The sequence below is a fragment of the Oncorhynchus mykiss genome, chromosome 9, assembly GCF_013265735.2.
Source record: "Oncorhynchus mykiss isolate Arlee chromosome 9, USDA_OmykA_1.1, whole genome shotgun sequence".
NCBI lineage: Eukaryota > Metazoa > Chordata > Actinopteri > Salmoniformes > Salmonidae > Oncorhynchus > Oncorhynchus mykiss.
The window spans coordinates 66727797-66754187 of NC_048573.1; the positions used below are offsets into that span (position 1 = coordinate 66727797).

At 45.2% G+C, this 26391-nt stretch overlaps 1 protein-coding gene across 9 annotated transcripts in view; it reads right to left on the minus strand.

The window, feature by feature from the left end:
- Positions 1 to 23329, minus strand: part of l1cama (L1 cell adhesion molecule, paralog a) — a 123206-nt gene extending 99877 nt beyond the window's left edge. For 2 of the 9 annotated variants that reach the window (XM_036988737.1, XM_036988735.1), the window contains exon 1: positions 23130 to 23329. The gene's annotated coding sequence lies outside the window, so the exon portion shown is untranslated. The remainder of the gene's footprint in view (positions 1 to 23129) is intronic. The other 7 variants (XM_036988738.1, XM_036988736.1, XM_036988741.1 and 4 more) reach the window with 5 other exon arrangements.
- Positions 23330 to 26391: the final 3062 nt, after the last annotated feature.

Below are 26391 nucleotides of genomic sequence, written 5' to 3' on the forward strand. Positions count from 1 at the left end.
GTCTGGGCTGCGTTAGGAGCTGTGTCTGGGCAGCGTTAGGAGCTGTGTCTGGGCAGCATTAGGAGCTGTGTCTGGGCAGCTTTAGGAGCTGTTTTTGGGCAGCTTTAGGAGCTGTGTTTGGGCAGGGTTAGGAGCTGTGTTTTGGCAGCACTAGGAGCTGTGTCTGTGTGTTTAGATGCCAGGTGTGTCTTTGCCTTACCTCTCTGCCTCTTTACTCTGTTACATGTCAATCACTGCAAGCATCTCTCTTTCTCTCTCTACCACCCACCTGCTTTGTGCTCTCTCTTCTTCTATCCTATCTATCATTAGGCTCGTTAGTGTTGGCCGTGGCCTCTGTCTATTTTCACCTCCTCTGATGGCTTTGTCTTTCCTCTCTTATTCCCCCTCTCTCCACCCATCCTCCCTCTCTCCATCCTCCATCCTCCCTCTCCCCATCCTCCAGTCTCCCTCTCTCCACCCATCCTCCCTCTCTCCATCCTCCATCCTCCCTCTCCCCATCCTCCATCCTCCCTCTCTCCACCCATCCTCCCTCTCTCCATCCTCCATCCTCCCTCTCCCCATACTCCATCCTCCCTCTCTCCACCCATCCTCCCTCTCTCCACCCATCCTCCCTCTCTCCATCCTCCATCCTCCCTCTCCCCATCCTCCATCCTCCCTCTCTCCATCCATCCTCCCTCTCCCCATCCTCCATCCTCCCTCTCTCCATCCATCCTCCCTCTCTCCATCCTCCATCCTCCCTCTCCCCATCCTCCATCCTCCCTCTCTCCACCCATCCTCCCTCTCCCCATCCTCCATCCTCCCTCTCTCCAACCTCCATCTTCCCTCTCTCCATCCTCCATCCTCCCTCTCCCCAACCTCCATCCTCCCTCTCCCCCTTCTCTCCATACCCCTCCATAACGTTCCCACTTGCCTGGCATGTTATAGACCTGATGCACACTGCTCAAAATGCTAAGCTACAATCGGTGATGTTCTCTCTCTCTCTCTCTCTCTCTCTCTCTCTCTCTCTCTCTCTCTCTCTCTCTCTCTTCCCCTGCCTGCCTTTCATCTGTCTCCTCCCTCATATCTCTCTGTCTCCTCCCTCACCCCCTCTTTCTCCCCCTCACCCCCTCTGTGGGTGGCTGAAGGGATTAAATTATCCTGAATAGGTATTAAATGAGCTCGTTGTATAGGTATTAAATTAGCTCAGTGTATAGGTATTAAATTAGCTCAGTGTATAGGTATTAAATTAGCTTGTTGTATAGGTATTAAATTAGCTTGTTGTATAGGTATTAAATTAGCTCAGTGTATAGGTATTAAATTAGCTCAGTGTATAGGTATTAAATTAGCACGGTGAATAGGAATTTAATTGGCCCGGTGAATAGGGATTAAATTAGTCCGATGAATAGAGTTAAAATTAGCCCGGTGAATAGGTATTAAATTAGCTCAGTGTATAGGTATTAAATTAGCTCAGTGTATAGGTATTAAATTAGCTCGTTGTATAGGTATTAAATTAGCTCAGTGAATAGGTATTAAATTAGCTCAGTGAATAGGGATTCAAATAGCCCGGTGTCTAGGGATTCAATTAGCCCGGTGCATAGGGATTCAAATAGCCCGGTGTCTAGGGATTCAATTAGCCCGGTGCATAGGGATTCAAATAGCCCGGTGTCTAGGGATTCAATTAGCCCGGTGTCTAGGGATTCAATTAGCCCGGTGTCTAGGGATTCAATTAGCCCGGTGCATAGGGATTCAATTAGCCCGGTGTCTAGGGATCAATAGAACAAGAGACAGTGGAGTGAGGCAACGTGAGACTGCAGTAGGTTCAATAGAACAAGAAACAGTGGAGTGAGGCAACGTGAGACTGCAGTATATTCAATAGAATACGAGACTGTGGAGTCAGGCAACATGAGACTACAGTAGGTTCAATAGAATACGAGAATGTTGAATCAGGCAACTCAAGACTACAGTAGGTTCAATAGAATACGAGAATGTTGAATCAGGCAACTCAAGACTACAGTAGATTCAATAGAATACGAGACTGTGGAGTCAGGCAACATGAGACTACAGTAGGTTCAATAGAACAAGAAACAGTGGAGTGAGGCAACATGAGACTACAGTAGGTTCAATAGAATACGAGACTGTGGAGTCAGGCAACATGAGACTACAGTAGGTTCAATAGAACAAGAAACAGTGGAGTGAGGCAACATGAGACTACAGTAGGTTCAATAGAATACGAGACTGTGGAGTCAGGCAACATGAGACTACAGTAGGTTCAATAGGACAAGAGCTACTTAACTTATCCTGAATCTACATTCAAATATATTATGATTTTTGAGTTCATGCTATTCAGTACAATTCTTTGATTTATAATTATTTAGGGTAAAGGAATACACTGTTATTTTGAACAATAATTTGTGTCAATCATTTCATGTGTCAATAATTTAATGGCAAGTAGCCATCTTCCATAAAGTCCACTGTCATAATCTCCCAGTGAGCTCCATAGACGGCCAAGTCCCCTGTCTGAGCCTCAGCGCCGAGACAAGAGGGGGTACATGATCCTAGACCAGTACTCCCACGCTCAGACTTTTACAATCCATCATCACTGGGGCCATGTTCCTACCCATCCAGGACATCTACTTGAAACGGTGCCTGAGGAAGTCTCGCAGCATCCTCAAGGACCCCACACACCCCAGCCATGAGCTGTTTTCTTCCTTACCATCGGTATTGGAGCATGAGGTCTGACACCAACAGGCTCAGTTTCTATCTACAAGCCATCAGAATGCTGAACACTTGAACTGGACTGACCACCTGCACTGATTCTCTACACACGCGCACACACACATTTATGCTACACACACATCCCAACATGGGCCAGCATCCCTGTGGAACGCTTACAACACCTTGTAGAGTCCATGCCCAAACAACTTGAGGCTGTTCCCAATGTTTGGTATACTCAGTGTATTCTGTGGGTGTACAGTATTTTGCATATAGTACACTTGGTGTCAGACACAGTGGATGATTGAGGAGCTGTGTAAATGCTCCCAAGAGGCGTCGAATCCAGACTGTATCACAACCTGTCCGTGATTTGGAGTCCCATATGCAGGACAACAATTGGCCCAGCGAGTTTGGCCGGTGTAGGCCGTCATTGTAAATAAGAATGTGTTCTTAACTGACTTGCCTAGTTAAATAAAGGTACAAAAAAAATGATGTGACACACACACACACACATGCATGAACACAGGCAAGCATGCAGGCGCACGCACACACACACTCCCACACTTCCTCTACATTCAACAGAACACTTCATCCACCCATAGTGCAGAAGTGAGACACACTGGACAGGGATGCGATTCAGGACAATTTTAGTCAGAGGTGTTTTCCATAAAGCCTCTTTGATAGGACTAGCATGTGTTCGATGGGAGGAAGAGGGGAATTCTTACAGCAACTTGAAGACAAAGACATCGTTTTGTCAGAGTGACAGAGCAAGAGAGAGAGAGGGGGAGAGAAAGAGACAGAGCAAGAGAGAGAGAGGGAGAGAAAGAGACAGAGCAAGAGACAGAGAGGGAGAGAAAGAGACAGAGCAAGAGAGAGAGAAAGGGAGCGAAAGAGACAGAGCAAGAGACAGAGAGGGAGAGAAAGAGACAGAGCAAGAGAGAGAGAGGGAGAGAAAGAGACAGAGCAAGAGAGAGAGAGAGTGAGAAAGAGACAGAGCAAGAGAGAGAGGGAGAGAAAGTGACAGAGCAAGAGAGAGAGAGAGAGAGGGAGCGAAAGAGACAGAGCAAGAGACAGAGAGGGAGAGAAAGAGACAGAGCAAGAGACAGAGCAAGAGAGAGAGAGGGAGCTAAAGAGACAGAGCAAGAGAGAGAGAGGGAGCTAAAGAGACAGAGCAAGAGAGAGAGAGGGAGCGAAAGAGACAGAGCAAGAGAGAGACAGAGCAAGAGAGAGAGGGAGCGAGAGAGGGAGAGAGAGTGGGAGCGAAAGAGACAGAGCAAGAGAGAGAGAGGGAGAGAAAGAGACAGAGCAAGAGAGAGAGAGGGAGAGAAAGAGACAGAGCAAGAGAGAGAGGGAGAGAAAGAGACAGAGCAAGAGAGAGAGAGGGAGCTAAAGCGACAGCAAGAGAGAGAGAGGGAGAGAAAGAGACAGAGCAAGAGAGAGAGAGAGAGAAAGAGAAAGAATTATAATAGAGCGAAAGAGACAGAGCAAGAGAGAGAGAGGGAGAGAAAGAGACAGAGCAAGAGAGAGAGAGGGAGAGAAAGAGACAGAGCAAGAGAGAGAGGGAGAGAAAGAGACAGAGCAAGAGAGAGAGAGGGAGCTAAAGCGACAGCAAGAGAGAGAGAGGGAGAGAAAGAGACAGAGCAAGAGAGAGAGAGAGAGAAAGAGAAAGAGACAGAGCAAGAGAGAGAGAGGGAGCTAAAGAGACAGAGCAAGAGAGAGAGAGGGAGAGAAAGAGACAGCAAGAGAGAGGGAGAGAAAGAGACAGAGCAAGAGAGAGAGAGGGAGAGAAAGAGACAGAGCAAGAGAGAGGGGGAGCGAGAGAGGGAGAGAGAGTGGGAGCGAAAGAGACAGAGCAAGAGAGAGAGAGGGAGAGAAAGAGACAGCAAGAGAGAGAGAGGGAGAGAAAGAGACAGAGCAAGAGAGAGAGGGAGCGAGAGAGGGAGAGAGAGTGGGAGCGAAAGAGACAGAGCAAGAGAGAGAGAGGGAGAGAAAGAGACAGCAAGAGAGAGAGAGGGAGAGAAAGAGACAGCAAGAGAGAAAGAGGGAGAGAAAGAGACAGCAAGAGAGAGAGTGGGAGCGAAAGAGACAGAGCACGAGAGAGAGGGAGAGAAAGAGACAGCAAGAGAGAGAGAGGGAGAGAAAGAGACAGCAAGAGAGAGAGAGGGAGAGAAAGAGACAGAGCAAGAGAGAGAGGGAGCGAGAGAGGGAGAGAGAGTGGGAGCAAAAGAGACAGAGCAAGAGAGAGGGAGAGAAAGACAGCAAGAGAGAGAGAGAGGGAGAGAAAGAGAGAGCAAGAGAGAGAGGGAGCGAGAGAGGGAGAGAGAGTGGGATGAAAGAGACAGAGCAAGAGAGAGAGTGGGAGAGAAAGAGACAGCAAGAGAGAGAGAGGGAGAGAAAGAGACAGCAAGAGAGAAAGAGGGAGAGAAAGAGACAGCAAGAGAGAGAGAGGGAGAGAAAGAGACAGAGTAAGAGAGAGGGAGCGAATGAGACAGAGCAAGAGAGAGAGAGGGAGCGAGAGAGGGGAGATGAAGGTCTCTGAAAGACAGAGAAGGGCAGACAGCAGACAGTTTATCTGAAAGACAGAGATTTGATCTTAACTTCTCCCCTCTTTTTTCCTCTCTTTCTCTCGTGTACGCTTCTCTCATCTCCTCTCTTATCTCTGTAGTTTTCTCTCTCTCTGTTTCTCCTTCAGTCCGTTTCTTGTTTTTCTCTTTTCGTTCTGAAACCATTTCCTTTTATGAGATTCTAGGAACTCTAATATGTTTACGGCGTTTCCAATTATAATAGAATTAAGTAGATTAAATCCAGGATTCATGCATTTTCCAGCTTTAATCGAATACAAAGCTTTCTCTTTGACACCTACTGTGCTCTGTAAATGACTTGATTGTTTGAAGTCGTAAGGCATACTCAGCATTCACTTCTCTTATGACTTCAATTTAGTAGTCATAATACTGTTAGGTCCCTGTTTAATGGTTAAACAGGGATATTTCCTATGTTTTTCAAGGGGTATTAATCCCCTCCTACTCCTCTCTCTCAAACACACATGCGTATGTGCACGCACACAGACACACGTGCTTATACAAACACACAGAAAGCGGTGCCACTGACAGAGATTTAATAAGGTAATCCTCTTGATCAAATCAAATGAATTCCATCCAATATCCATATTTTCCACAAGTATGATACTTGAACCCCAGCTTTAAAGTGTGTGTCCCAAATGTCACCCAATTCCCTATATAGCGCACTAAATAGGGAACAAGCCTGTTAAACAGCCATTGTTGAGTGGCTGCTGCCAACATACTGACTCATCTCTAGCCACTTTAATAATGAAAAATTTATGTAATATATGTATCACTAGCCACTTTAAACAATGCCACTTTATATAATGTTTACATACCATACATTACTCATCTCATATGTATATACTGTACTCTATACCACCTACTGCATCTTGCCTATGCTGTTCAGCCATCGCTCATTCATATATTTTTATGTACATATTCTTATTCATTCCTTTACACTTGTGTGTATAAGGTAGTAGTTTGGGAATTGTTAGGTTAGATTACTCGTTGGTTATTACTGCATGGTTGGAACTAGAAGCACAAGCATTCCGCTACACTCGCATTAACATCTGCTAACCATGTGTATGTGACCAATCAAATTTAATTTGATTTGAGATGCCATATGGGATGTAGCCTGTTACACCCTGATCTGTTTCACCTGTCTTTGTGATTGTCTCCACCCCCCTCCAGGTGTCACCCATCTTCCCCCTTATCCCCTGTATATTTAAACCTGTGTTCTCTGTTTGTCTGTTGCCAGTTCGTTGTGTTCATCAAACCTACCAGCGTTTGTTTCCCTGCTCCTGCCGGTTTTCCTGCTCCTGTTTCTAGTCCTTCCCGGTTTTGACCCCTGCCTGCCTTGACCCTGAGACCTCCTGCCGTTCTGGATCCTTTATACCTTCTCTGGATTATTGACGCCTGCTTGCCTTGACCTGTCATTTGCCTTTCCCTGTCAGGAATACACTTTTGTTTCTTCAACTCTGTCTGCATCTCGGTCATACCTCAAATGTGATAAGCCTATGGTTGGTTCAATTGTATAATTGGGTTAATTCTATTGGTCTTAATGTCTGAGGGTTTCTTGGAAATTCATTAATAATCTAAAGCTATTATTCTAATTAAGGCCTGGAGTGGCAGGCTTTGTTTTGGTTTGGTTTGCTACTCAACTATGCATGAATCCAAAAAATGTGAAACCACACTTGGTGAATAAACAGGTAGAAAGGTAGAAAGAGATGGAGAGAGAAAAGCCAGTAAAAGAGGGGAATGGATTAGAAGTAGTAGCGGTGGTGGTAGTAGTAGTAGTATAGGGGAGGACCATTTCATAAAAATACATATATTTTTTTACATTTAAAAAGTTAGCCTTTATAGATGAAACTATACCAAATATAATCACATCACCAAACAATTGATTACAATTTTCCAACAGTCTATAGGAGGCACAACAGCACTCTGTAGGGTAGCACCATGGTGTAGCCGGAGGACAGCCTGCTTTCATCCTCCTCTGGGTACATTGACTTCAATAGAAAACCTAGAAGGTTCATGGTTCTCACTCCCTGCCATAGACTAACACAGTAGTTATGACAACTTCCGGAGGAAGACATGTTGTCCAGCTAATCAAAGGATCAGAGAATTAATATAGTACTGAAAGAATAAACTACAACTAGCTAGCACTGCAGTGTATGAAATGTGGTGAGTAATTGACTCAAAGAGAGAAAAAGACAATAGTTTAACAGTTTTGAAGAAATTAATTTATTCCAAAATGAAGGATAAGCAAGAGAAAAAGAGAGAGTGTTTTTTTTCACTTTCAGTTACTTCGCTAGCAAATGCAGCTAGCTAATTTAGCCTACTCAAACACCCTGCTCAAACAGAGGGATGCTATGTTAGCTAGCTGGACACGACTATCCAACACAACACTAGAACTCTTCCAAATCAAGGTAAGCTTTCGGTATTACTCATTTTTTGCCACCGGGGCCCGCCAGTGTAACTGCTTACTGACTGTACACTAACGTTACTGCATGATTGTAGCGGGTTTACTAATGCCTTAGTTCTATTAGCTATGCTGACTATGACATTACTTTAGCTAATATGGAGACAACGATGTAAGCTGTGTGTAGCGGTTTGGTTTGGAAAATCTTTTTTTAGCCTGGTCACATACAGCTAATGTGTTGTGCATTGAAGTCCACAAGCGAAAGGACAAGGTGAGAGGAGGAAAGCGCATAGAAGGAATAAAACGTGGCTGCTATGAAAGTGAACTGTGTTTACGCGTAATCAGGGGTGTATTCATTCTGCTGATTCTGTTGAAAAACCTTTCTTAAGCGGAAGCAAATGGAACAAAACGGGGATAAACATAACTGAATTTGTCCAATATAAACTCTTGTTTGCAACTGTTGGACTAATGATTACACCCTATATCAGCTAGATGCAGGCAAGAGTGTGCAAGGCGGTATTGAATGTCACTGTCAGTCCATGTGTCACTGTCTGTGGCCTCAAATTTTTCTCTCGAGCTGTGTGCACCTACGTTGTAAACTTTCATTCATAGGCTAGGATGTAGCAACCTCATGATGGGTATAGGGAACATTTGAGTATCATGTAGAGTTGAAGTCGGAAGTTTACATACACCTTAGCCAAATATATTTAAACTCAGTTTTTCACAATTTCTGACATTTAATCTGAGTAAAAATTCCCTGTCTTAGGTCAGTTAGGATCACCAGTTTATTTTAAGAATGTGAAATGTCAGAATAATAGTAGAGAGATTGATTTATTTCAGCTTTTATTTCTTTCATCACATTCCCAGTGGGTCAGAAGTTTACATACACTCAATAAGTATTTGGTAGCATTGCCTTTAAATTGTTTAACTTTAACAAACATTTCAGGTAGCCTTCCACAAGCTTCCCACAATAAGTTGGGTGAATTTTGGCCCATTCCTCCTGACAGAGCTGGTGTAACTGAGTCAGGTTTGTTGGCCTCCTTGCACACACACGCTTTTTCAGTTCTGCCCAAATATTTTCTATAGGATTGAGGTCAGGACTTTGTGATGGTCCATCCAATACCTTCCCTTTGTTGTCCTTAAGCCATTTTGCCACAACTTTGGAAGTATGCTTGGGGTCATTGTCCATTTGGAAGACCCATTTGTGATCAAGCTTTAACTTCCTGACTGATGTCTTGAGATGTTGCTTCAATATATCCACATAATATTTCTTCCTCATTAAGCCATCTATTTTGTGAAATGCACCAATCCCTCCTGCAGCAATGCACCCCCACAACATGATGATGTCACCCCAGTGCCTCACAGTTGGGATGGTGTTCTTCGACTTGCAAGCTTCCCCCTTTTTCCTCCAAACATAACGATGGCCATTATGGCCAAACAGTTCTATTTTTGTTTCATCAGACCAGAGGACATTTCTCCAAAAAGTACAATCTTTGCAGTTGTAAACCGTAGTCTGGCTTTTTTATGGCGGTTTTGGAGCAGTGGCTTCTTCCTTGCTGAGCGGCCTTTCAGGTTATGTCGATATAGGACTCGTTTTACTGTGGATATAGATACTTTTGCATCTGTTTCCTCCAGCATCTTCACAAGGTCCTTTGCTGTTGTTCTGGGATTGACATGCACTTTTCACACCAAAATACGTTAATCTCTAGGAGACAGAACGCGTCTCCTTCCTTGGCAGTATGACGGCTGCGTGGTCCCATGGTGTTTATACTTGCGTACTATTGTTTGTACAGATGAACGTGGTACCTTCAGGTGTTTGGAAATTGCTCCCAAGGATGAAACAGACTTGTGGAGGTCTACAATTTTTTTCTCTGAGGCCTTGGCTGATTTATTTTGATTTTCCCATGATGTAAGGTAAAGAGGCACTGAGTTTGAAGGTAGGCCTTGAAATACATCCACAGGTACACCTCCAATCGACTAAAATGTTGTCAATTAGCCTATCAGAAGCTTCTAAAGCCATGATATAATTTTCTGGAATTTTCCAAGCTGTTTAAAGGAACAGTCAACTTAGTGTATGTTAACTTCTGACCCACTGGATTTGTGATACAGTGAATTATAAGTGAAATAATCTGTCTGTAAACAATCGTTGGAAAAATGAATTGTGTCATGCACAAAATAGATGTCCTAAACGACTTGCCAAAACTATAGTTTGTTAACAAGACATTTGTGGAGTGTTTCAAAAACAAGTTTTAATGACTCCAACCTTAGTGTATGTAAACTCCCGACTTCAACTTTAGTAGCCTAAACCTATCAATGTGATATTGAACTGGGTGAATGGAATATGAATGAGTCATCCAGTATGCTGTAATAGTTAAATAGCCATGCTCATGAAAAAAATAACTTCCTCCTCCATCTTAAACGGCACTGACCGCCACTGTAGTGGTAGTAGTAGTAGTAGTAGTAGTGGTAGTAGTAGTAATAGTAGTAGTAATAGTAGTAGTAGTAATCGTAGTAGTAATAGTAGTGGTAGTAGCAGTAGTAATAGTAGTGGTATTAGTAGTAATAGTAGTAGTCGTAGTAATAGTAGTGGTAGTAGTAGTAATAGTAGTAATAGTAGTAGTAATAGTAGTAGTAATAGTAGTAGTAGTAGTACTAGTAGTAGTAGTGGTAGTAATAGTAGTGGTAGTAGTAGTAATAGTAGTGGTAGGCATAATAGTAGTAGTAGTAGTAGTAGTAATAGTAGTAGTAGTAGTAGTGGTAGTAATAGTAGTGGTAGTGGTAGTAGTGGTAGTAGTAATAGTAGTAATAGTAGTAGTAATAGTAGTAGTAGTAGTACTAGTAGTAGTAGTGGTAGTAGTAATAGTAGTAGTAATAGTAGTAGTAGTAGTAGTAGTAGTAGTAGTAATAGTAGTAGTAGTAGTACTAGTAGTAGTAATAGTAGTAGTAATAGTAGTAGTAATAGTAGTAGTAATAGTAGTACTAGTAGTAGTAGTGGTAGTAGTAATAGTAGTAGTAGTAGTAATAGTAGTACTAGTAGTAGTAGTAATAGTGGTAGTAGTGGTAGTAGTGATGGTATTAGTGCTTCGTTGCAGAGAACTGGTATAAACGGTACTGTAGGTGTCTATCTCTTTGCCTTGTATCATCACTGGGCACTGACCTAATGTTGACAACATCTCCAGGTCTCTCCTCTTTTTAAAACCACCCACTACCTTTCAAATCAACTCTCATCTTTCCTTTTTTCTGTCCTTGTCTATTGCATTATTATTTCTTTCTCAATAAAGTATCTATGCTATTCTATTTCATCATAAAATCCCTCACCTCTCTCTATATATATATTCAGACACCCCTCCCTCCCTCCAGGTTGAATAATCATGTCCCCCTGCCTTCCAATCACTCCTTGCCTGACCCTTCACTCTCTAAATCAAAGTAATGTATTCTGAACCCCACCCTGGCACATCTGCCTGATCCACCACTTGACACCCACCCGTCAGTCAGTCAAGCTAGGCCTCCAGCTGCAGAAACTAAATCAAACAAGTGTGTGCGTGACACACATGCATACAGTACCAATCAAAAGTTTGGACACACCTATTAATTCAAGGGTTTTTCTTTATTTGTACTATGTTCTACATTGTAGAATAATAGTGAAGACATCAAAACTATGAAATAACACATGGAATCATGTAGTAACCAAAAAAGCGTTAAACAAATCAAAATATATTTGAGATTTGAGATTCATCAAAGTAGCCATCCTTTTCCTTCATGACAGCTTTGCACAATCTTGGCATTCTCTCAACCAGCTTCATGAGGTAGTCACTTGGAATGCATTTAAATCAACAGGTGTGCCTTGATTAAGTTAATTTGTGGAATTTCTTTCCTTCTTAATGCGTTCGAGCCAATCGGTTGTGTTGTGACAAGTTCGGAAAGACCAAGTGTCATGTACTGTCATGTTGTGTCTTGTCTCTGTCCTTTCCCTTCACCCTGTCTCCCTCTGCTGGTCGTTGTTAGGTTACCTTTTCTCCCCCGCTTTCCCCCAGCTGTTCCTTGTCTCCTCTAACTACCCATTCACCCCGTTTCCCACCTGTTCCCTTTTTCCCTCTGATTAGGTCCCTATATCTCTCTCTGTTTCTGTTCCTGTCCTTGTCGGATTCTTGTTTGTTGTGTTTCATGCCTGAGCCAGACTATCGTCATGTTTGCTGTAACCTTGTCCTGTCCTGTCGGAATCTGCCGGTCTATCTGAGCCTACCTATGTTTGGTTATTAAAGAAGCTCTGTTTAAGTTAGTTCGCTTTTGGGTCCTCATTCACTCACCATAACAGAAGAATCCAACCAAGAATGGACCCAGCGACTTCGGATCCTCTCCACTCAGCCGTCGGGATCCAGGGAGCGATGCTAGGCAGACACGAGCAGGAAGTGTCTGCTGCTCGACATGCCGTTGAGACCCTGGCCACCCAAGTCTCCAACCTCACAGAACAGGTTCACCATCTCCGCCTCGATCCACCGGCCACTTCCAGGGCTTTCGAATCTCCGGAGCCCAGAATCAATAACCCGCCGTGTTACTCTGGGGAGCCCACTGAATGCCGCTCGTTCCTCACCCAGTGTGATATTGTGTTTTCTCTCCAGCCCAACACTTACTCCAGGAGCACTGCTCGTGTCGCCTACGTCATATCTCTCCTTATTGGATGGGCTCGTGAGTGGGGCACGGCAATCTGGGAGGCAAGGGCTGAGTGTACTAACCAGTATCAAGACTTTAAGGAGGAGATGATACGGGTTTTTGATCGATCTGTTTTTGGGGAGGAGGCTTCCAGGGCCCTGTCTTCCCTATGTCAAGGCAATCGATCCATAACAGACTACTCTATTGAGTTTCGCACTCTTGCTGTCTCCAGTGGCTGGAACGAGCCGGCCTTGCTCGCTCGTCTTCTGGAGGGTTTCCGCGCAGAGGTAAAGGATGAGATTCTCTCCCGGGAGGTTCCTTCCAGCGTGGATTCCTTGATTGAACTCGCTATTCGCATTGAGCGACGGGTTGATCTTCGTCACCGAGCTCGTGGAAAGGAGCTTGCGCTCTCCGTCGCCTCCCTCTCCGCATCACTACCATCTTCCTCTGCCGTCTCGGGTGCTGAGCCCATGCAGCTGGGAGGTATCCGCATCTCGACTAAGGAGAGGGAACGGAGAATCACCAACCGCCTCTGTCTCTATTGCGGTTCCGCTGGTCATTTTGTCACTTCATGTCCAGTAAAAGGCCAGAGCTCGTCAGTAAGCGGAGGGCTACTGGTGAGCGCTACTACTCCTGTCTCTCCTTCAAGATCCTGCACTACCTTGTCGGTCCATCTACGCTGGACCGGTTCGTCAGCTTCCTGCAGTGCCTTAATAGACTCTGGGGCGGAGGGCTGTTTTATGGACGAGACCTGGGCTCGGGAACATGACATTCCTCTCAGACAGTTAAAGGAGCCCACGGCCTTGTTCGCCCTGGATGGTAGTCCTCTCCCCAGGATTCAGCGTGAGACGCTACCTTTAACCCTCACTGTTTCTGGTAATCATAGTGAAACCATTTCTTTTTTAATTTTTCGTTCACCTTTTACACCTGTTGTTTTGGGCCATCCCTGGCTAGTTTGTCATAATCCTTCCATTAATTGGTCTAGTAATTCTATCCTCTCCTGGAACGTCTCTTGTCATGTGAAATGTTTAATGTCTGCTATCCCTCCTGTTTCCTCTGTCTCTTCTTCACAGGAGGAGCCTGGTGATTTGACAGGGGTGCCGGAGGAATATCACGATCTGCGCACGGTGTTCAGTCGGTCCAGGGCCACCTCTCTTCCTCCACACCGGTCGTATGATTGTAGTATTGATCTCCTTCCGGGAACCCCCCCCCCCCCCGGGGTAGATTATACTCTCTGTCGGCTCCCGAACGTAAGGCTCTCGAAGATTATTTGTCTGTAGCTCTTGACGCCGGTACCATAGTCCCCTCCTCCTCTCCCGCCGGAGCGGGGTTTTTTTTTGTCAAGAAGAAGGACGGGTCTCTGCGCCCCTGCATAGATTATCGAGGGCTGAATGACATAACAGTGAAGAATCGTTATCCGCTTCCTCTTATGTCTTCAGCCTTCGAGATCCTGCAGGGAGCCAGGTTTTTCACTAAGTTGGACCTTCGTAACGCTTACCATCTCGTGCGCATCAGGGAGGGGGACGAGTGGAAGACGGCGTTTAACACTCCGTTAGGGCACTTTGAATACCGGGTTCTTCCTTTCGGCCTCGCTAACGCTCCAGCTGTCTTTCAGGCATTAGTCAATGATGTCCTGAGAGACATGCTGAACATCTTTGTTTTCGTTTACCTTGACGATATCCTGATTTTTTCACCGTCACTCCAGATTCATGTTCAGCACGTTCGACGTGTCCTCCAGCGCCTTTTAGAGAATTGTCTTTTTGTGAAGGCTGAGAAGTGCACTTTTCATGCCTCCTCCGTCACATTTCTCGGTTCTGTTATTTCCGCTGAAGGCATTAAGATGGATCCCGCTAAGGTCCAAGCTGTCATTGATTGGCCCGTCCCTAAGTCACGCGTCGAGCTGCAGCGCTTTCTCGGCTTCGCGAACTTCTATCGTCGTTTCATCCGTAATTTCGGTCAGGTGGCAGCTCCTCTCACAGCCCTTACTTCTGTCAAGACGTGCTTTAAGTGGTCCGTTTCCGCCCAGGGAGCTTTTGATCTCCTCAAGAATCGTTTTACATCCGCTCCTATCCTTGTTACACCTGACGTCTCTAGACAGTTCGTTGTCGAGGTTGACGCGTCAGAGGTGGGCGTGGGAGCCATCCTTTCTCAGCGCTCCCTCTCTGACGACAAGGTCCACCCATGCGCGTATTTTTCTCATCGCCTGTCGCCGTCGGAACGTAACTATGATGTGGGTAACCGCGAACTGCTCGCCATCCGGTTAGCCCTAGGCGAATGGCGACAGTGGTTGGAGGGGGCGACCGTTCCTTTTGTCGTTTGGACTGACCATAGGAACCTTGAGTACATCCGTTCTGCCAAACGACTTAATGCGCGTCAGGCGCGTTGGGCGCTGTTTTTCGCTCGTTTCGAGTTCGTGATTTCTTATCGTCCGGGCTCTAAGAACACCAAGCCTGATGCTTTGTCTCGTCTCTTCAGTTCTTCAGTAGCCTCCACTGACCCCGAGGGGATTCTCCCTGAGGGGCGTGTTGTCGGGTTGACTGTCTGGGGAATTGAGAGGCAGGTAAAGCAAGCGCTCACTCACACTCCGTCGCCGCGCGCTTGTCCTAGGAACCTTCTTTTCGTTCCCGTTCCTACTCGTCTGGCCGTTCTTCAGTGGGCTCACTCTGCCAAGTTAGCCGGCCACCCTGGCGTTCGGGGTACGCTTGCTTCCATTCGCCAGCGTTTTTGGTGGCCCACCCGGGAGCATGACACGCGTCGTTTCGTGGCTGCTTGTTCGGTCTGCGCGCAGACTAAGTCCGGTAACTCTCCTCCTGCCGGCCGTCTCAGGCCGCTTCCTATTCCCTCTCGACCGTGGTCTCACATCGCCTTAGATTTTGTCACCGGACTGCCTTCGTCAGCGGGGAAGACTGTTATTCTTACGGTTGTCGATAGGTTCTCTAAGGCGGCTCATTTCATTCCCCTTGCTAAGCTTCCTTCTGCTAAAGAGACGGCACAAATCATCATCGAGAATGTTTTCAGAATTCATGGCCTTCCGTCAGACGTCGTTTCGGACAGAGGTCCGCAATTCACGTCTCAATTTTGGAGGGAGTTTTGCCGTTTGATTGGGGCTTCCGTCAGTCTCTCTTCCGGCTTTCACCCCCAGTCTAACGGTCAAGCAGAACGGGCCAATCAGACTATTGGTCGCATCTTACGCAGTCTTTCTTTTCGCAACCCTGCGTCTTGGTCAGAACAGCTCCCCTGGGCAGAATACGCCCACAACTCGCTTCCTTCGTCTGCGACCGGGCTATCTCCTTTTCAGAGTAGCCTCGGGTACCAGCCTCCGCTGTTCTCATCTCAGTTCGCCGAGTCCAGCGTCCCCTCCGCTCAGGCTTTTGTCCAACGTTGCGAGCGCACCTGGAAGAGGGTCAGGTCTGCACTTTGCCGTTATAGGACGCAGACTGTGAGGGCTGCTAATAAGCGTAGAACTAAGAGTCCTAGATATTGTCGCGGTCAGAGAGTTTGGCTCTCCACTCAGAACCTTCCCCTTAAGACGGCTTCTCGCAAGTTGACCCCGCGGTTCATTGGTCCGTTCCGTATTTCTCGGGTCATTAATCCTGTCGCAGTTCGACTTCTTCTTCCGCGATACCTTCGTCGCGTCCACCCGGTCTTCCATGTCTCCTGCATCAAGCCCGTCCTTCGCGCCCCCGCTCGTCTTCCCCCCCCCCCCCCCCCCCATCCTTGTCGAGGGCGCACCCATCTACAGGGTCCGTAGAATTTTGGACATGCGTCCTCGGGGCCGTGGTCACCAGTACCTCGTAGATTGGGAGGGGTACGGTCCTGAGGAGAGGAGTTGGGTTCCCTCTCGGGACGTGCTGGACCGTGCGCTGATCAAGGATTTCCTCCGTTGCCGCCAGGTTTCCTCCTCGAGTGCGCCAGGAGGCGCTCGGTGAGTGGGGGGGTACTGTCATGTACTGTCATGTTGTGTCTTGTCTCTGTCCTTTCCCTTCACCCTGTCTCCCTCTGCTGGTCGTTGTTAGGTTACCTTTTCTCCCCCGCTTTCCCCCAGCTGTTCCTTGTCTCCTCTAACTACCCATTCACCCCGTTTCCCACCTGTTCCCTTTTTCCCTCTGATTAGGTCCCTATATCTCTCTCTGTTTCTGTTCCTGTCCTTGTCGGATTCTTGTTTGTTGTGTTTCATGCCTGAGCCAGACTATCGTCATGTTTGCTGTAACCTTGTCCTGTCCTGTCGGAATCTGCCGGTCTATCTGAGCCTACCTATGTTTGGTTATTAAAGAAGCTCTGTTTAAGTTAGTTCGCTTTTAGGTCCTCATTCACTCACCATAACACCAAGTCCATATTATGGCAAGAACAGCTCAAATAAGCAAATGGAAACGAAAGCCCATCATTACTTTAAGACATGAAGGTCAGTCAATCTGGAACATTTCAAGAACTTTGAACGTTTTTTCAAGTGCACTTGCAAAAACCATCAAGCGCTATGATGAAACGCCACAGTAAAGAAAGACCCAGAGTTACCTCTGCTGCAGAGGATAAGTTCATTAGAGTTACCAGCCTCAGATTGCAGCCCAAATAAATGCTTCACATAGTTCAAGTAACAGACACATCTCAACATCAACTGTTCAGAGGAGACTGTGTGAATCAGGTCGAATTGCAGGTCGAATTGTTGCAAAGAAACCACTACTAAAGGACACCAATAAGAAGAAGAGACTTGCTTGGGCCAAGAAACATGAGCAACGGACATTAGACCGGCGGAACTTTGTCTGGTCTTATGAGTCCAAATTTGAGATTTTTGCTTCCAACCACTGTCTTCGTGAGACGCAGAGTAGGTGAACGGATGATCTCTGCATATGTGGTTCCCACCGTGAAGCATGGAGGAGGAGGTGTGATGGTGTGGGGGTGCTTTGCTAGTGACACTGTCAGTGACACTGTCAGGTACACTTAACCAGCATGGCTATCACAGCGTTCTGCAGCGTACGCCATCCCATCTGGTTTGCGCTTAGTGGGACTATCATTTGTTTTTCAAGAGGACAATGACCCAACACACCTTCAGGGCTACTTGACCAAGAAGGAGAGTGATGGAGTGCTGCATCAGATGACCTGGCCTCCACAATCACCCGACCTTAACCCAATTGAGATGGTTTGGGATGAGTTGGACCGCAGAGTGAAGGAAAAGCAGCCATCAAGTGCTCAGCATATGTGGGAACTCCCTCAAGACTGTTGGAAAAGCATTCCAGGTGAAGCTGGTTGAGAGAATGCTAAGAGTGTGCAAAGCTGTCATCAAGGCAAAGGGTGGCTACTTTGAAGAATCTCAAATATAGAATATATTTTGATCTGTTGAACACTTTTTTGGTTACTACGTTATTCCATATGTGTTATTTCATAGTATTGATGTCTTCACTATTATTCTACAATGTAGAAAATCATAAAAATATAGAAAATCCCTTGTATGAGCAGGTGTGTCCAAACTTTGGACTGGTACTGCATTCAGAAAGTATTCAGACCCCTTGACTTTTTCCACATTTTGTTACAATACAGCCTTATTCTAAAATCGATTACATCGTTTTTTTCCCCTTCATCAATCTACACACAATACCCCATAATGACAGTGAAAACAGGTTTTTAGAATTTTTTGCCAATTTATTCAAAATAAAAATACTGATGCCTTGTTTACATAAGTATTCAGACCTTTGCTGTGAGACTCGAAATTGAGCTCAAGTGCATCCTGTTTCCATTGATCATCCTTGAGATGTTTTTACAACTTGATTAGAGTCCACCTGTGGTAAATTCTATTGATTGTATATGATTTGGAAAGGCACATGCTTGTCTGTAGGGTCCCACAGTCGACCGTTCATGTCAGAGCAAAAGCCATGAGGTCGAAGGAATTGTCCATAGCGCTCAGAGACATCATTGTGTCGAGGCACAGATCTGGGGAATTGTACCAAAACATTTCTGCAGCATTGAAGGTCCCCAAAAATGCAGTGGCCTCCATTTATCTTAAGTGGTAGAAAGTTGAAAACATCAAGACTCTTCCTAGAGCTGGCCACCCGGCCAAACTGAGCAATCAGGGGAGAAGGGCCTTGGCCAGGGAGGTGACCAAGAACCCAAGGGTTACTCAGAGAGAGCTCCATATTTCCTCTGTGGAGATGGGAGAACCTTCCAGAAGGACAACCACCTCTGCAGCACTCCACCAATCAGGACTTTATGATAGAGTGGCCAGACGGAAGCCACTACTCAGTAAAAGGCACATGACAGCCCGCTTGGAGTTTTCCAAAAGGCACCTAAAGGACTCTCAGACCATGAGAAACAAGATTCTCTGATGAAACCAAAGAACTCTTTGGCCTAAATGCCAAGCGTCACGTCTGGAGGAAACCTGGCACCATCCCTACGGTGAAGCATGGGGGTGGCAGAATCATACTGTGGGGATGTTTTTAATCGGCAGGGACAGGGAGACTAGTCAGGATCGAGGGAAAGATGAACGGAGCAAAGTACAGTACAGAGATCCTTGATGAAAACCTGCTCCAGAGCGCTCAGGACCTCAGACTGGGGTGAAGAATTATCTTCCAACAGGACAACGACCCTAAGCACACAGCCAAGACAACACAGGAGTAGCTTCAGAACAAGTCTCTAAATGTCCTTGAGTGGCCCAGCCAGAGCCCGGGACTTGAACCCGCCCTGAAAATAGCTGTGCAGCGAAGATCCCCATCCAACCTGACAGAGCTTGAGAGGATCTGCAGAGAAGAATGGGAGAAACTCCCCAAATACAGGTGTGCCAAGCTTGTAGCGTTATACCCAAGAAGACTTGAGGCTGTCATCTCTGCCAAAGGTGCTTCAACAAAGTACTTATGTAAATGTGATATTTCAGTTCTTTTATTTGTTATACATTTTGGGAAAAAAACACAAAAAACAGTTTTTGCTTTGTCATTATGGGATATTGTGTGTAGATGGATGAGGAACAAAAACTATTTAATCCGTTTTAGAATAAGGCTGTAACGTATCAAAATGTGGAAAAAAACAAGGGGTTTGAATACTTTCCGAATGCACTGTAGTGCACTACTTTAACTAGATCCCTATGGGCCCTGGTCAAATAATAGTGCACTGTCTAGTGGTTAGAGCATTAGACCAGTAACCGAAAGGTTACTGAAAATAAACCCTGCAAATGATGCAACCCTGCCCCTCTCTCTGGTTCACTAACACATTGATCTATATGTCATATAAACTGTGCACATCATGTTTATCTTTCCCTCCCTACATCCCTTCTTCCTCTCTTCTGTCGTTGCTGCCATCTCCCTGTGAACTTGTCTTTCTCGCTCATTCTTCTCTTGATCCCTCCTCTCTTTTTTTCTCTCTGTCTCTTCAGACAATTTATCTACCAGCATATATATTACAGGATCGTGAGTGCATTGCTTTTCAAATGGGAGCCCACCCTTCCTTTCCCTTTCCCTCCCTCCCTCCCTCTCTCATCCTCCCCTCCCCTCTTTCTTTCTCCCCTCCCTCTTTCTCTCCCCTCTCTCTCTTTTTAACCTCTTTTTCTCTCTCCCCCTCCATCTCTCTGACCCCACTCCCTCCCTCCCTCTCTATTGCTCCCCCCTCCCCCGTGTCTCTCTCACCTCTCTCTCTTAACTCTCTCTTTATCTGCCCCCCCCATCTCCCTGGTCTCTCTTAAATCACCCTCTTCAGCCATCCCTCTGTTAGAACAGCTCAATTAATCTCCAGCTGGCTTCAGCGAGGAGGAGGAGATTACATTCTGCTACGGCATAGAGGACCCAGGGTAATCACACACTGTACTGTACAGCGATGTGTGTGTGTGTGTATAGTGTAGCTATATGAAAGACAGTAAGAAATAACAACTATCTGTTTGGCTCTAGGAGCAGCAGATCTAGGACATTCAAAGTTAGGGTTGTGACCCCTACTGGGGTCAAGGGGGAACTGCATTGGAGTCGCCAATAAAAAAAAAAACTGAGTAATACAATCTGTACTATTGTGTGGGAAAATATACAAACGTTTTTGAGAAAGATAATTTGAAAAATACAATTTTGAGTAAATGTATTTAAAAAATAACAATAATGATAAGAGATGAAAATGCAATGAATTGAAGGTTATTTATTGATGTGAAATGTACCTATTTTAAGTGTCTGTCGTTAGATTTGTGGTGGAGTGGAGTCGCAACAAATTTTTGGGGGAAAAAAACGGGGTCCCCATAAATTCTGGAAAAATAATTTTTATTTATTTAACTCCAAATTGAATTTCCTGCAATTCTACACATTTTGACATGAGGAGTAGAGAAAATGTTGCAGTTTTAAAGCAAGTTTTCTGCCAACTCTACACAAGGGGTGGAGAGAAAATAATAACAATATTATAAAACATTTCATGCAATTCTACTTATTTTTCCATGGGGCAGAGAGAATTGTTTTGTTGTTTTACAGCTAATTTCTTGACATCAGCAAACCTGTCTCCCACACAACGCCATACACGTGGTCTGCGGTTGTGAGGCCGGTTGGACGTACTGCCAAATTCCCTAAAATGACGTTGGAGGCGGCTTATGGTAGATAAATTAACTAATTCTCTGGCAACAGCTTTGGTGGACATTCCTGCAGTCAGCATGCCAATTGCATGCTCCCTCAAAACTTGTGACATTTATGGCATTGTGTTGTGTGACAAAACTGCATAATTTAGAGTGGCCTTTTATTTCCCCAGCACAAAGTGCACCTGTGTAATGATCATGATACACTTGTCAGGTGAATTACTTATCTTGGCAAAGGACAAATGCTCACTAACAGAGATGTAAACAAATCTGTGCACAACATTTGGCAGAAATAAGCTTTTTGTACGTGTAGAACATTTCTGGGAATCTTTTATTTCAGCTCATGGGACCAACACTTTACATGTTTATATTTTTTTTCATTGTATTATGGGCTGCCTGTTCTGTGATCTAGAAACAGAATATAATGTTTTGCATTCTAGAATACCAGAACACTCTACATTGTAATCCTCTCATTTGCCTAATGGATTAATGTAGATTTGCAAGGTCGTTGCCGTGTTTGGCACATTGCCTGGTGTTTGCATCCGTTTACAGGCACACCTATACAGTCTGTTGGGAGAGCTGACTGCCACTGCCACACCCATCTTTTCCTTTTCAACGTCTCTCTCTCTCTCTCTCTCTCTCTCTCTCTCTCTCTCTCTCTCTCTCTCTCTCTCTCCTGTTGAAAGCATCTCTCTCTTTTTCTCTTTCTACATCATTCTTTCTTTACCTCTCTCTCTTCTTTCCTCTACCACTTCACTCTCTCTCCCTCCCCTTCCACCTGTTTCTCTCCCCTTTTCTCTCGTTCTCCTACACCCCTTGCTCGGTCTCTTCTTCTCCCGCCTCCCTCTCTGTCCCATCAGACAGTACTGTAGTTAAGGTAGCCAGAGGGAGGAACACAGGAGCACCTCAGAGGAGCACCGCCCCAGATAAATGCCTTCGGTTCCAGAGCGAGAGTGAGAAAGAAGAGAGAGATACACTGCAGTAGGATAGCCAGGACAGGAAAGCCTGTATTCACAACGTTGAGTGCTGATCAATCCTCCCTGTCCATATGATCTTATTTAGTATGATCTAAAGGACAAAACTGATCCTAGATCAGGATAACTTTCTTTCTCTCAGATTAGACTTCCTTCCTTCAGACCACTAGCCTGATCCCAGATCTGTTTGTGCTGGCCCATATGAACACAAACAGACCTGGGACCAGCAGGCTACCAGACCTGTGAATATATCATTACAGCACAGTGCAATCAGAGCCTTCCTTAACAACATTAAACCCGTGAGTTGAAGGAGGGGAGTACAACAGGGAGAATAGTGTATAAAGTAGCAGAGTAGAAAGAGAGATAAGCTGAAAATAAGCCGAGTTAACTGGAAGATTGGTCAAAATGATAAAGGCATGGTCTAAAGGGCAGGACGTGGGTGAACAGAACTGTGTTAAAATGCCTCACATATTGTAGCAATAATAATATATTGTATTTTGTAAAAATATTTGTTTTATGTGACAATTTTTTTTGAAAACATTGTAAGTGAGCAAAATAAACCCACACTCATTTTCAATGTATTTTTTTTAATGTGTCAACACTTATTTCAAACGTGTATGATCACACACAGTCATAAAATGTAAAATCTCTATTTATGCAGATTAGTAAAACACCAGCCGATAATATAATTTCCTCCAAAGTTCCACAACAGCATTGCATTCAAAATTAATACCAACCAGTCAGACCCAGACCCTGTTGCATGCTACACACTGTCTGACTGTGTGCCCAGCAAAACCTACTAAAGACATACCATCGTATTATTTCTCTATGTAACATCCATTCAAACTATTCAACAAGATGTCTGCTTCAATATGCTGTCATTTTCACAATTACAAATCATAATTTAAAAATTAATTAAACGTAAACTATGAAGGTGATACTACGGTACAAAACTTACAAACACTTCTAGCACAACATTGAGAGAAATGACGATAAGCACATTTGCTCATTTTAACAATATTCTCAACAGAAATCTTGAAATATAAATACTTTTGACAGTTGTATCCAATGACATCACCACTAATATTATTCTCTACTCACTACAAATACATTCACAACACATTAAATGACTCTTCTAGAAATCTAACCATCTTTCCACAGCCATCACAGACAGGCTAGGAAGGTGATTGTGATGCTGTGAGGGGAACTGCAGATGTGACCAAGGTGTGGTGAAGCTATAATCCTCCAGCCAGACAGCATTCTAATTCATCTCTCTCTCTCTCTCTCTCTCTCTCTCTCTCTTCTTCTCTTACCTCCACAGGTTTAAAAGATGGCCTCAGGGATGTTGATTCTCCTTTTCCTCTGTCCTCCTTGTTTTCTTCCCCTCGCTCTCTCTCTCTTCCCCTCTCTCTATCAAATTGATTGTGCCCTCTCCTCTCTCTCTGTGCTGATGCTGCAGTGATACAAAAACACACCCTCTCTCCCTCTCTCTCTCTGCCTCCCTCGCTCTCATTGGCTTCCTGCTAGAGGTGACATCGCCTTTCTTCTGCTCTGCCTCTCCACTCATCCCTCCCTCTTCCCCTGCCTCGCTCTCTCACTCAGCTCGCACTCTCGGTGAATTCTGACCCCATCCCTCCCTTTCCTCTCTCAATTCCCTCAGTTCACCCCATCCCCTCCCTCCCTCCCTCCTCCTCCTCTCCCTCTTCTCTCTAGCTGGATTAGTTTTGCCAGGTTTCAGTAGCCAGATAGCAGTTCTCTCTCCTCTTTCTATATGCATCGATGCAGATCAGCTCTAGCAGACATAACAATAGACTTATTAGCATTGTGGTATAGCCTACGACCCGACACTGTGCTCTACATCTCACTCTCTCTGCTGTCTGTCTGCATCCCAAATGGCACCCTAGTTCCTATATAGTCCACTAAACAGGGAATAATGTGCCATTTGGGATGCATCCCACATCTTTCCTTGTCTCTTCTTCACCATGCTCTCTCTAATAGCCCTATACAGGTGCTTTAATGGCTTGGCCAAAATACCCTTTATATTAATAACGTCTACCATGGTCGACCGAGCCCATCTCTCTCTAACAATTAACAGATTCGGGCTTCTGTAGCTACTAAGACATCTTTTGCACACACACACGCACTATCTAGTGGGTTTTCAATTAATAATAGCCCAATCTAAGGGAAATGTCAGTGTCTGAAAGCATTGTTGTGTTATGTAATACAATAATACGTGTTGTGAATTAATGTTGTCTGTGACCTGTGACTGGGAGGGGTGCCTGAGGGGCAGAGCCGGGTGATTTTGAGACTTGCTGATTGGGGGATAATGAGGAAGTGTCTTAGTAACCTGTAGGAAGCCTCCCTGTGTTGTGACATGATAACAGCCAGGCACTTGGGTGATAACAGTGATACAACACTTTGGAAATATGATACTCAGTGTCTTGGGTGGTCTACCCTGGCCTGAATTTTCACCGACCCTAAAAAGTGCAAAGAGAGAGCGAGCGAGTTGTCTGTATGCTCTGATAAGAGTCTTTGTGACCAAAAGTTGGCAATGAAATCTGCATTAATCTAAGTGGGACTCATTTCTATAGTTTATTCTCTCATCTTTCTGCTCCTGTCAGGTGATAACAGTGAGACAACACTGTCTATCCTGGGGTGGTCTGGGTCTAGACTGACTGAGGGCTGTACAGAACTGGCCTTTCACTGATCCTAAAACTGAATAGAGAGATAGAATGAGATAGAGTAAGAGATAGAGGAAAGGAAGAGATAGAGGAAGAGGAGAGGGTTGGTCAGGATTGATCAGGACTGTACCCAACTGTATTTTCTACTGATCGTCATGCTTATCTTTTCTCATGTTGTTGTGACTTTTGTGGAAGCATTGTCTACTCCCCTACTTGTTTTCATCAATCCAGAAAAATATGAAGAGAGAGTAGAGAGAGAAAGTAGAGAGAGAGAGAATGAGAGGGAAAGAGAAAGAGAAAGAGAGAGACAGAGAGAGAGAGAGCGAGAGCGAGAAATAGATCCACATAACCACACAGAGTTTAAAGTTGAGGATGACTGGCATTATAGCAGTATTATCCCAGTCCCACTGAGCTCCATGTCTTTCCACTTTGCCACTGGTACCAGTCCAACTGCCAATGTACCCAGTCCCACAGAAAGTGGCTGACAAAGGAGGAAGCATAGGAACCATGGGCATGGCGGCATAGATGATTGATTACACTAAGACCAGATGAGGTACAACCCAACCCGAGGGCGTACACAGTCAGAGTTCGGATATAGCATCGGTTTTCATCAGCCCTCCTACTCTGTGACCGTTTGTGAATACAGGTCTCTGAGGCTACAAATAACAACTTGGACTAGAGCTGACGGTGAAACCAGTGTTATCATAATAGGTTTTTAACCACAAGGATCTTTTCTGGTCAAAATCACCAGGATTTGAGAGATACTGTAGCATTTCAAGAAGGAATGGGGTTGGCACTGGGGATACTGAAGGTGGCGGAGTAGCTCTGATCAGCATCAATGTGAAACTGCAGGGAGCAGCAGTGCAGCAGGAGATCATTGAAGTCCATTCACAACCACAGTCATTTAATCTGAACAGTCTCATTTAAGAACCTGTTGTAGCAATACAGTAGTATTTCATAATGTAACATTAGTCGTGTTTAGAGAGGAAGCCCAGTGGGTCGTTCAGAGTGGGGAGATGTAGGAAGTCAAGCTCAGACAGATCAATATGGAACACATCTTTCATCTCTCTTCTAGCTCTGCTTGACTTATACACAGAGTACTCATCTCCTTCATACTGGATCTACAGTATATGGACCTAAATCTAACCAGGAAAGACTCAAGGTCCATTTCCAGCATGACTTAACCAATAGAAGAGTAAGACAGCTAATAAACAAATCACCAGGAGGAATACATTTTCCTTTTATCAAGCTGTAGCCTACTTTCACTTTTGTTATCTTATCTACATAGTTGCTCACACTACCTGTCAATCAATGTCTCACATTCTCTCATACTCTTCACCAAGGTCCATTTATTCTGTCTTAATCCACGTCAGACCATCTTTACTTGTCCTCATAAACCCCCTCTCTCCTCCTCCCTTTTCCTCCCTCTCGTCCTCCCTCTCGTTTCCTCAGTTTACAGGAAGGGTGAGTCAGCTGGCAGAAGAAGGGATATGTGGATGGAATGAAATATGAGAAGGGAGGAGCGTAGGGAGGGAGGGAGGGAGGGAGCGAGGGAGGGAGAGAAGGAAAGAGGGAGGGAGGGAGGGAGAGAGGGAGAGAGGGAGAGAAGGAAAGAGGGAGGGAGAGGGAGACAGGGAGGGAAGGAGGGAGGGAGAGAAGGAAAGAGGGAGGGAGAGGGAGACAGGGAGGGAGGGAGGGAGAGAGGGAGAGAGGGAGAGAATGAAAGAGGGAGGGAGAGGGAGACAGGGAGGGAGGGAGGGAGGGAGGGAAGGAGGGAGGGAGGGAAGCAGTATGAATAAACAACGTTAAGACCAGGGTTGCGGCAAAAGGGGATGCTGTCAGCAGGAAAGACAGAAAGAGAGTGAGAAAGTAAGACAGAAAAGAGAGAAAGAAA